Source organism: Suricata suricatta, chromosome 4 (genome assembly GCF_006229205.1).
Source record: "Suricata suricatta isolate VVHF042 chromosome 4, meerkat_22Aug2017_6uvM2_HiC, whole genome shotgun sequence".
NCBI classification, from domain to species: Eukaryota; Metazoa; Chordata; class Mammalia; order Carnivora; family Herpestidae; genus Suricata; species Suricata suricatta.
In genome coordinates this window covers 134029925-134039480 of record NC_043703.1, presented here as the reverse complement: position 1 = coordinate 134039480, position 9556 = coordinate 134029925, and the positions used below count along the sequence as shown (strand labels likewise).

Here is a 9556-nt window from a genome sequence, read left to right as displayed (position 1 = left end):
GCCCCGCGCGCCTCTCCCCTGCTCGTTCTTTCATCCTTCCCGGCCGCCTCCGTTTTCCCATCCTTTCTTGCTCCCTCGTTCCTGGCTCCCCTCTTCTCTTCTCCCTCTCCTGCTTTCCATGACTCCCTCCTTCCCTTCTCATCCTGCTCTCCCCTCCTTCCCTCAAGCCTGTGCTTTAGCCACCGACCCCCCTTCTAGCTGCTTCTTTCCTTCCCTTGCCTCCTTTCTTTGCCCCTCTTCCTTTCCTCACCCCTCGCCCTTCGCTGGCTTTGTACACCTGCCTGACTTGGAATGCATGTGCAGATTTTCTTGCCGCTGCTCCCCTACAGAGGGTAACAATAAGAAAGCCCCGACCTTTCCCAGCCGGGCACCTCTCAAGTTGTGCTTTCCTTCTAGAAATACCTTTGGAAGAAAAGTGGTGTAAGCCTCAGAGGCGGCAGAAGGGGGCTTTTTCTTGTATTGTGCTCCTGTCGGTATTGAGACGGAAGCGGGGTGGTTATCGGAGCCTGGCAGGCTAGTACGGGAAGCTAAGGAGGCCCGAGATTTTCTTCCCAAGCCCAAAGTGCAGGGCTCTTGCTGATTAGACCTCAGTTAGCAGTAATCCACTGGTGAGGCGGCTGAACGCGGATAGGACAGCTACTTTTTTTCCAGCCTTCCTTATCGATCACGCCCACACCATCCTAGGGGTCTAGGCACGCCAGGGTGAGGGAAGGAGAGACCTTTCCGAGCCCGTGAAAGTGCAGCTTTCTGGATTTGGAGTGGAGTCTCTCATGTTTGGGAGACCGTGTAAGGCTGCTTTTGTTGAAATCTCTGCTCCCATGCATGTAATCAAAAGTTTGATTTTTGGGGGGCGGGGGGTAATCTCATTCATGTAAAAATATCCAACCTGACCGTCCTATGGGTGAAGCTTCCTTCTAACTTTCAGGGCTCCACTCTTAATATAAATTCTTTAAGATGAAAAAACATAGTTTCTTTCCCTTGGACTCATTATTGCAAACAAGAAGAAATCGAAAATCAGTACATTTTAGTATTAAGTAGCCGTTCAGGAAAGCCAGAGAACAGACTTGTGTTGAATTATAGCGGGAAACTGAATCGCCTCGAAAGGAGGGGGTTAATAACGGTTTGGCCTTCAGAGCCTCGTTAGTTGGCATATTCCTCATTTCTCATACATGTCAACTTCCTCCATCCCCTGGCCAGCTCAGCTGGGGACTGCCATCTGAAATCTGTCTGTGCATGGAAGGACTCCAGCGCTTTTGGGGGGGAATAAGGACAGTAACCTTCCTTTGGGAAGTAAACCTTTCTTTCCTCTCCTAACTCACATCCTCATCTGATTTCACCTCAGGAAGATGCTGCATAATTAATTCTGATAGTAGCATAGTACATGAACAAACTGCAAAAGCTGAATTTGGAGGCTCAGTTATGGAATGCTTATTTAGGCAAGGCAATTTTGAAAGCTAAGCAGTGTAGTCTGTCTTTGGAAACGAGAGAGCTGCATTGCCTTACACTCTTTCTGTGCCTACAGTAGTTGATTGCATGTAAATCGGATATAGAGGAATGCCTGGAACAGTAGGGCAGAGTCTAACCCAACAACAGGAGAGGGATCTCCACAGGCTACCCCACTTTTCCCACTCTTAGAAGTGCCCTGGCTAGCTGAGGTGCCCAGGTCTTGGGCAATCCAGAATCAAATGATCCGAGAGGTCACTGAATCCAATCTCCCATCTATTGTCCAAATCCCTTCTTCTATAGCCTTTCTGGCAAGTGTTTGTCCAGCCCAGCACTTCCATAAGATTCTTAGACTAGTATTTACATTTTTATCATCATGAATGTGCCATTTTAGATGAAAGCAATATCCACTCTGTAATATTGATGGTGTTTAGCTAATCCTTTGTGGAGAACACTGAAGGGTTCTAGCTTGTAACGAGGGGACATGGGCTTTGCTGGTCAGTTGCAATGTATTCTCCAAGAAGTGTCCAGGTTTTGTTGGCCTTCAGTCTGCTTGTCTGTGATATTAGGAAAGCTGACTACTCTTTAGGGAATTTTCTAGTTCTAAAATTTAACATTGTTGTAATAATAACAGTGTAAATTTAGCTTTCTGGGAAGTTAATGAGCTGACATTATTAAGACATGAGGAGTTTGGAGAAAATGACAGCCATCGGTACATTATAGGATCATAATTCGTTGTTTGGGAGATGGCCAAAAATGCTTCAAGTACTTTCAACATTCCTACTAACCAACCTTGGGCTGGTTACATAACTCTTATTGATCTCCATTTCATAATCTATGAAATGAATGGGCAAAATGAATGGCTTTAAAATACTGTGATTCTATGAAATTTGATTTTGGTGTCGCTATTGGGGAAACATGATTACCTTTGTATTGGCATCGGACATTACTGGCTGTGGGTATGAATTTCTTAAATGAGTCATGTGTAGTTAGCAGGTGAAATCACATCTCATTTAAAAAATTTAGATAACTAGGGTCTTATGGTCTATGTTTACTTTCTTCTCTGAATTACCTTGTTGATGAATTCTAACCTTTAGACATTTTAATTATAAGAAATGAAGAAAAATAGATTCAGATGGAAGAGCGAGGGGTGGGGTGGGCAAGGGCCACAGACCGCCTGGGGTATTTTAGTGAGCTTGTGGGAGGAAGAGATGGGCTGTTCTTCGTATGGACTTAGAAGGCCAAGCCTGGAGGTGAGTAAAAGCTGCAGAGAAGAAAGTGTGAGTTGATAATATGGAAAACATTCTCATAGTTGGGTTGTTTGCATTTCCTGTTACCGGAGGACAGGCAAGTATTAATGTAAACAGTAAGAGAGTAGTTTACAAATGACATGATTAGACTATGTCATCTTACTCTACTTAAGAGAAATCACATAAGCCAGAAAAGCATTGGTCTCGATGGGACAGGTATTTGGGAAAAATCACCAAATTCTGATTGTCACCCTTCATTTATGATTCTAGATCACTGCTAGCCCAGAGTGACTCTAGAAGGTCTAGACTAGACCTCCAAGAAGGACCTTCAATAAGAATGGTGGGGGGCGGGCGCCTGGGTGGCTCAGTTGGTTAAGTGACTGACTTCAGCTCAGGTCATGATCTCACAGTTTGTGAGTTTGAGCCCCGCATTAGGCTCTATGCTAACAGCTCAGAGCCTGGAGCCTGCTTCAGATCTGTGTCTTCCTCTCTCTCTGCCCCTCCCCTCCTCACGCTCTGTCTCTCTCTGTCTCTGTCTCTCAAAAATAAATAAACATTTTAAAAAAATGGTGGTAAAGCTATTGATAAATCCGTTAAGAACCAAGACTAGAACCCGCCAGACTGACAAAGGGCCATACAACAGCACGATCTGAATACATTTGTTTTTCCAGCTGCAAGTCCTCTTACCAGCCCTACATTGACCAGTCCAGGTTTCACTCTCTTGTCCACTGGGATAGCTTGCAAAGGCTTTAGATCTATTAGGTTCACACTGTATTTCCATAGTTTACTGCCCAGTGCTGAATGTGCCCATTGAAAACCTACTATGTTCAAGGTAACATGAGGAAGATTTGGCATGTGGGGTTCTTGTGTGTTTGCATTGGTCAGTTGATTCTAAATTATTCTTCCATATAGTTCTTTCCTGCAGCTACCTTTGGAAGCTAAGGAAGCTTCACTGGCCAAAGTAGAGACTATATCCAAAGAAGTCATCCTCCACTTAGCAGTAAGAAATATATAAAAGTTGAGAGACCCGGCTTGCAGGAACTGGAGAGAATAGACTTACAGCAGAGAGCCGCAGGCCCCCAGTGCCACCGGGACTGCTAGAAGTTTTAATGCCACCTGTCCATGCAAAAGTCCCTGAAAGCCAGTAAAGCAGGTGAACATGGCATGGATTACGTAAGAAGGCCAGGAAATGAGAAGAGGTGACCTAAAGATAGGTTCTTCATTCATTCATTCATTTGTCCATCCCTTCATTCGTTCATCCATCTAATTAATGCACTCAACAGATAGATATTGGGCGGTAGGTCTTGCTCTAGGAGTGAATCAGTGCATACAAACATCTGTCTTCATAGAGCTCATATCAAGCAGCGTAGTCATTTTCTAATGGTTTACGTAGTAACTGTGTTTAGTAGATTGTGGGAAGAGCACTTGGAGAGGAGCTAGCGCTGGTGGGCGAATGACAGAGAGTACAGTGCAGAGTGATGGACTGTTGTGCCCTTTGGGGGTCGCCGGCCCTTCTGTTCCAAGTACAGCTCTTCTGTTTAAACTACTCGATGAACATTCAAATAGGAGGGCAGATGGAAGGAGACTCAGTTGGAAACATTATAGAATGCTTCTTTCCGTTACTGAAAACACTGATTTTAATAAATAAACAATGATGAGACTTGTGAATACATTATGTGGTGAGCTTTGGAGAAATTAATTTTGAAGGGGGATTAGTCATTGAAATTTATATCCAAAGTTCCAACTGTTCTCACTGGCCTTCACTTTAGTTTTCTAAATTTTTTTAATTAAAATTTTTCATTAAAAGCAATTAACAGTACATTTCAAATATATGTGCCTTGTTGATGGAAATAAAATTCTAATTATATATTGCCTGCAATAAACAAAAGGAAAATTAATGTCACAGTGTTCTGTTTTTATGAAATTTAAAGGGATAGAATTTCAGAAATGTGAAGATCATAATTCCGTATTCGTAATGTTAACTTGTATAAATCATTTGGGATTGAATTCTTGAAACTTGAAATAAAACATGTCCTTGTGGTTTCAGAAGCATTTTTCATCTAATGAGATAAACAGAGATATCAAAGACAGTGGGACACAAATACTTTGTCATTTTGTTCTCTGCAAGAAAAAGAAAGTAGGAAAATTGGTAGGAAACTCACTAAATCTGTTCTTCACTCTGCTAATGATTTATCTGTTTCCTCTGTTGCTTATTTTCCATGAAATTAATAGTCTGTACAGGACCCACCAAGTTCTACCTGACACAGAATTAGATTGATGCTTTTCTTCAGCTCATTTGTAGACCAAAGAATCATTTGTGTTAGAATAATTATCTCCCAAGAGCAGCTATATCTCAGAAAGTTGAGAGATGAGCACTGTTTCTCCTCCCTGACCCATTAGGTCACATACTGTTCTCAGATCTTCTCTTGAACCAGAAGATGCTGCTGGCAAAGGGATTCCTTCGTCTTGAGGGTGCTGGGGATGTCAATAAGACTTCCTTTTTCTTTCTTTATTCTCAAAGCAAGTGGTCTCCAAAATTGTTTTGAGCATCACTGTATATCATTTGTATTTATTCATTTTTTCAATTATGTGCACGGACCGTACTAACATACGCATCATGAAACAAGACAAAAGCGAATTTTGAAGGGATGTGGTAATAGATATCAGCAGAAGTTCAACTAGTTTCACCCTGCACTCCAAAGGCTTGCTTGTTACCCCCTGGCATGTGCACACTCCACTTTGAAGAGCGCTTCTCTCCCTGCTCATTAGCAGAGCCAAGTTTCTCATCTGAGCAGAGACGGGAGTGCTTTTTCCTATCCTGGCTGAACTTCACGGGGAATCTCCCAGTGCACTGTTATGTCGCACACATTCATCTTGCACGAGGGAGAGAAGACACATTTTATTTCTGTATCATTTCTGACACTAGGCACAGTATTAAATGAGCCCTTTTTGATTAAACAACTGTCGGCTCACACTACACAACTCTTAATGACTAGATTTGTAGTTTTGCCGCACAGTGTTTTGAGGCTGAACAGAGCCAAGATTCATACTGTATGTTTCACCATGTTCTGTTGCTAACGCTCCTGAAGGTTATCTTGAACAGAAATTACATTCTTAGTTGCTGCTGTGCTATCAAGAAAGAGACTTGCTTAAATTCTTTCCATCTGCACATAGGAATTGTCTTTTGAAAGTGATTTATAAACACAAAAGTGGATGGTATTTTTAAGTGGCTTGTGATCAAAATTGTCAGAACCAATGACATTTGTATCCACCATGTCTCATGGATAACATTTAGCAATGGCTTTGAGGAAGGAAAAAAGGAAGAGTTTTTGCTATGTCATAGAAAGTTCATATCCAATTATATCCAAGTTGCTGTGATTTTTTTTGCGTTAGCTACTGATTTTTCTTCTCCACAGCTCAAAAAGAGCCCTCAAATCCCATCAGGCAGACTACTGGTAATTGCAAGTGTTCTTGATTGCTGTGGAAGATAAGCTTTTGTTAGGGGAGCATCTGGACTTTGCGTTCCATTGAGGGAGTAGGGGAGACTTCCAGTGTGGGTGCTAAGCAGAGTGGGAATGTTGAAGGAATTCAGGCAGGTCATTGAGTTTTCCCAGCACTTACCAAGAATGACCTTTCCTTTTATCTCCGTTATACCTGAAGTGCAGTGAATAATCCCCAGATTCTTGATCTGTGACCTCGGCCAAGCAAGCCGTGACCTTAGTGTGGCTGTCTCCTCATTCCCTCAGCCAACCTTTCTTGTGCCCATCTTATCTTTCTGGGAGCTTCTGCTGTTTTTTGCTACTCAATCGCATGAACATCTGGGTTCCATTTTCTGTTCCTACTTGCTGGCTAAAAGAAGAAAAATAATCAGATTTGGTCATCCTCTTCACTTCACTCCCCCTTGCAAAAGCAACTGGTGAAATAGAAAGGAAAAGTTAAAAACAATCAAACTGCAAGATTGGTAAATACTCCCCTTAGCAAATATGTCTCTTTCGGTATAAAACATGAGCTCAACATTTTGGGACAATTCACCTAAGATCATTTTTAACCATGTAGATTTGCTTTAGGTTTAGAAAGTTAGTTTTCCCACAGTTACTATTTAAAAAAAAACCCCACCACATTATTGATATTGTCTAAAGCTTGGAACAACTGGTAGCAAAGATTTTTATCAACATAAAGGCATCTGAAAATAGAAAGTGGGCTTTGTCTTCAAAACCTGATAAATTTTTTGTCAGTTTATTCTTTTTTTCACTTTCTTATACTGTTTCCCTGTGGTTAAAAGTGACTGCAGTGATTAATCTATTTTATTGCAAGTTTTAACTAAAAGGATGTAACTGAACTTGGAGCATGAGAGCCGGCATTGGCCGTCTGAAGCTGACAGCCTTTGTTTGCCGCAGAGTTAACTGGAAACTATATGCTGCACTCCATCTTCCTTGGAATTCAGCCAGATAAACTGATTGCAGACCTAACAATAATGTCATGGGGACATCCAGCAGAGGATGCATTAGCAAGGGAAAAAAGGGAAACAATACAAACCATATTTTGGTTTCGGTTATCTTAAATTACTAAGGACACATGGAGTTATTTTCTAGAACTTGTAGATGTGCCCCAGTGTCCAGACTTTTCAATATTTTGTTCACTGGTAAAAATCAATCAACTCATTTCTCCTCTAAGGACCTAGAGGATGTACTATGTTCCCTTTTGGTTTCTCCAAGTAATTTGATGCCATACAGGTACGGAGGGAAAAGATTCCAGAAACAGAAGTCGAAAATTCTGAATGCATTGATAATTCCAGAAGGCTTAATTGTCCCCTTGCAACAGGTCACTCAACTTCAAATCAACACAGATCCTTTCATCTGCCAATAAGCACTGACTTACAGACTTTGGGTCTATGGCAGGGGAGTGGGCAGGGTAGGGAAGTGCTGGAGTGGGGAGGGTGGGAAGCTATATTTGGCTCAGATCTCTTTTGTTTACATTTTAAAGAATTATTATTTGGTGTAGGGGATGTGAACATTCGCTTCACTCAGTGATCAGTCAGTAAATGTTACTGAGTGTTGGAAAGGAAAGGCCTTTGAAGGCTGCTAAGCAAATCTACTAAGAGGCTGCTTAGTGAAAAATATGGGTGGGTGCTCTGTCCTATCTTGTGGGGTTGTACTTTCCCTAACCGTACCCAGAGCAGTGAGGAAGGAGGTTTGGGTAGGTGGTTAATTTGGGTTCTAATGCCATTTCTTAAGTTCTCACGATTTTGAAAACTGCTTAGAGTCATGGTTACAGCTGTCGTGGAATTTTAAGTATGTGCCTCCCGTTAAATGGTCCTCAACGAAGTTACTCCGAAAAACAACAGAATTGATCACTTGTCATGGGATTGAGAAATCATGAAACAGATCATCACGATGACAGTGGGATGTAGCAGGAGACAAACTGTAGGGGAGAGGAAACCAAAAATATAAGAGACAATGGGAGCAATTGAGCCTAGGCCAACTGGAGCTCAGTATTTGTTTTATGTCACTGATGCTTCAGAATCACTTCTTCCGGATCATTTCATTCTTCGCATCCAACACATTGTAGGAAACTTTTGTGTTCAGACAATGGAAGCATTGGCTGGAGGAAGCTGAAACTCACAAGTACTAGAGGAATAATGAGACGAGGTGAAGAAAAGTGTGACAGGAAAAGTGACAGTGACTGCTAACATGAATGTTTCTGAAAAATGCCTCTTTTTGTTAGGGCGTTGAAACAAACAAAACAAAAGACACAAGGAAAGCGTTTACTAGTCAGCAGTAAAAGAGAACACCCAGCCAAAAGATGTCTGCCGAAGAAGCATCAAAGTCAGGTTGTAGTTCTTTCCTTCTTTTTTTTTTTTCAAGACTTACCTTTTCTTTCGGAAGGAGACTCAGAGTGATAGGAGGAAAATAGGTAAGCACGTGTAGAACCAAAGATCCACAGAGTTGAAAGGAACTTTGAGCAGGATCCTCACCCTGTTTTTTTAATGATGATGGCTGTGGTAGATTTCCACGTGTGCTACCAATGCCTATCAATTACATGTAATTCCCAGCATACCAGCTCCAATTCCCTCCTTTTCTTTCTGAAAGCCTGTTATCAGAACGCCTGTGAGGGAGGGGATGTTGTAATCAGCAGCATTTTGAATCTGTTTTAATTTATAAAACAGTCTGTCATTTGGATAAAGGCGGCCCTTCAATCTTGTATAGACGCGGAGAGATAGCGGTCTGACAGGCAGTGGGGTGGGGGCTTTATCCACATTGCATGTTCTTCGTGGAGGGTGCTAAGGGAAGCTGATGGATATCGTGTGCATGGATGCTTTGGTCCCCTCGAGTCCTCCCTGGACACCACCGCTGATTTGGAAAATTGGGAGCTGTGTAAATAACTCATTACCGGTTAGTCTTCTGAACTGGTCCCAACATACCTGATGTGGGAAAATTTTTAAAAAGTGACAGGAGCACAGTTTTGTGTGCCCTCCAAATGTGACATGGTTATTGAGATAAATATGTCTGAGAAACATTAAACTGAGTCGCTCCCTGTTCTCTAACCCACACATACAGATGACTCTGCAGTAATATTTTGATTATCCCATGGGGGACATCGAGTGCTTCTTACTAATAGGCCCCAGATTTTCATTCTGGAAATTTGTGGCAAGGGTACTTTTCAGAGCATGTTTTTTTGTTTTTTGTTTTGTAATTTCTAACCTATCACAGAGTTTTTGTTTTAGCGTGCTTCCAGTTCTGTTTACAGGTTACAATGGTAGACATATTTCCCGCCCCCTGGCCAAGTATTCTATATACGTAGTTTTCTGGAGTTGTTTTTATTTCTGAAAAGGTCAGGTAGAGCAGCATTTCTGATGAGATATG

The 9556-nt window shown here is 41.9% G+C and overlaps 1 long non-coding RNA gene across 1 annotated transcript in view; it reads right to left on the bottom strand.

Annotated features, from left to right (window-relative positions):
• LOC115289115 overlaps positions 1-562 on the bottom strand; it is a 1412-nt gene extending 850 nt beyond the window's left edge. Inside the window, exon 1 of the long non-coding RNA XR_003907389.1 lies at positions 403-562. This is a non-coding gene — a long non-coding RNA (uncharacterized LOC115289115). The remainder of the gene's footprint in view (positions 1-402) is intronic.
• Between the last annotated feature and the right edge of the window lie 8994 nt (positions 563-9556).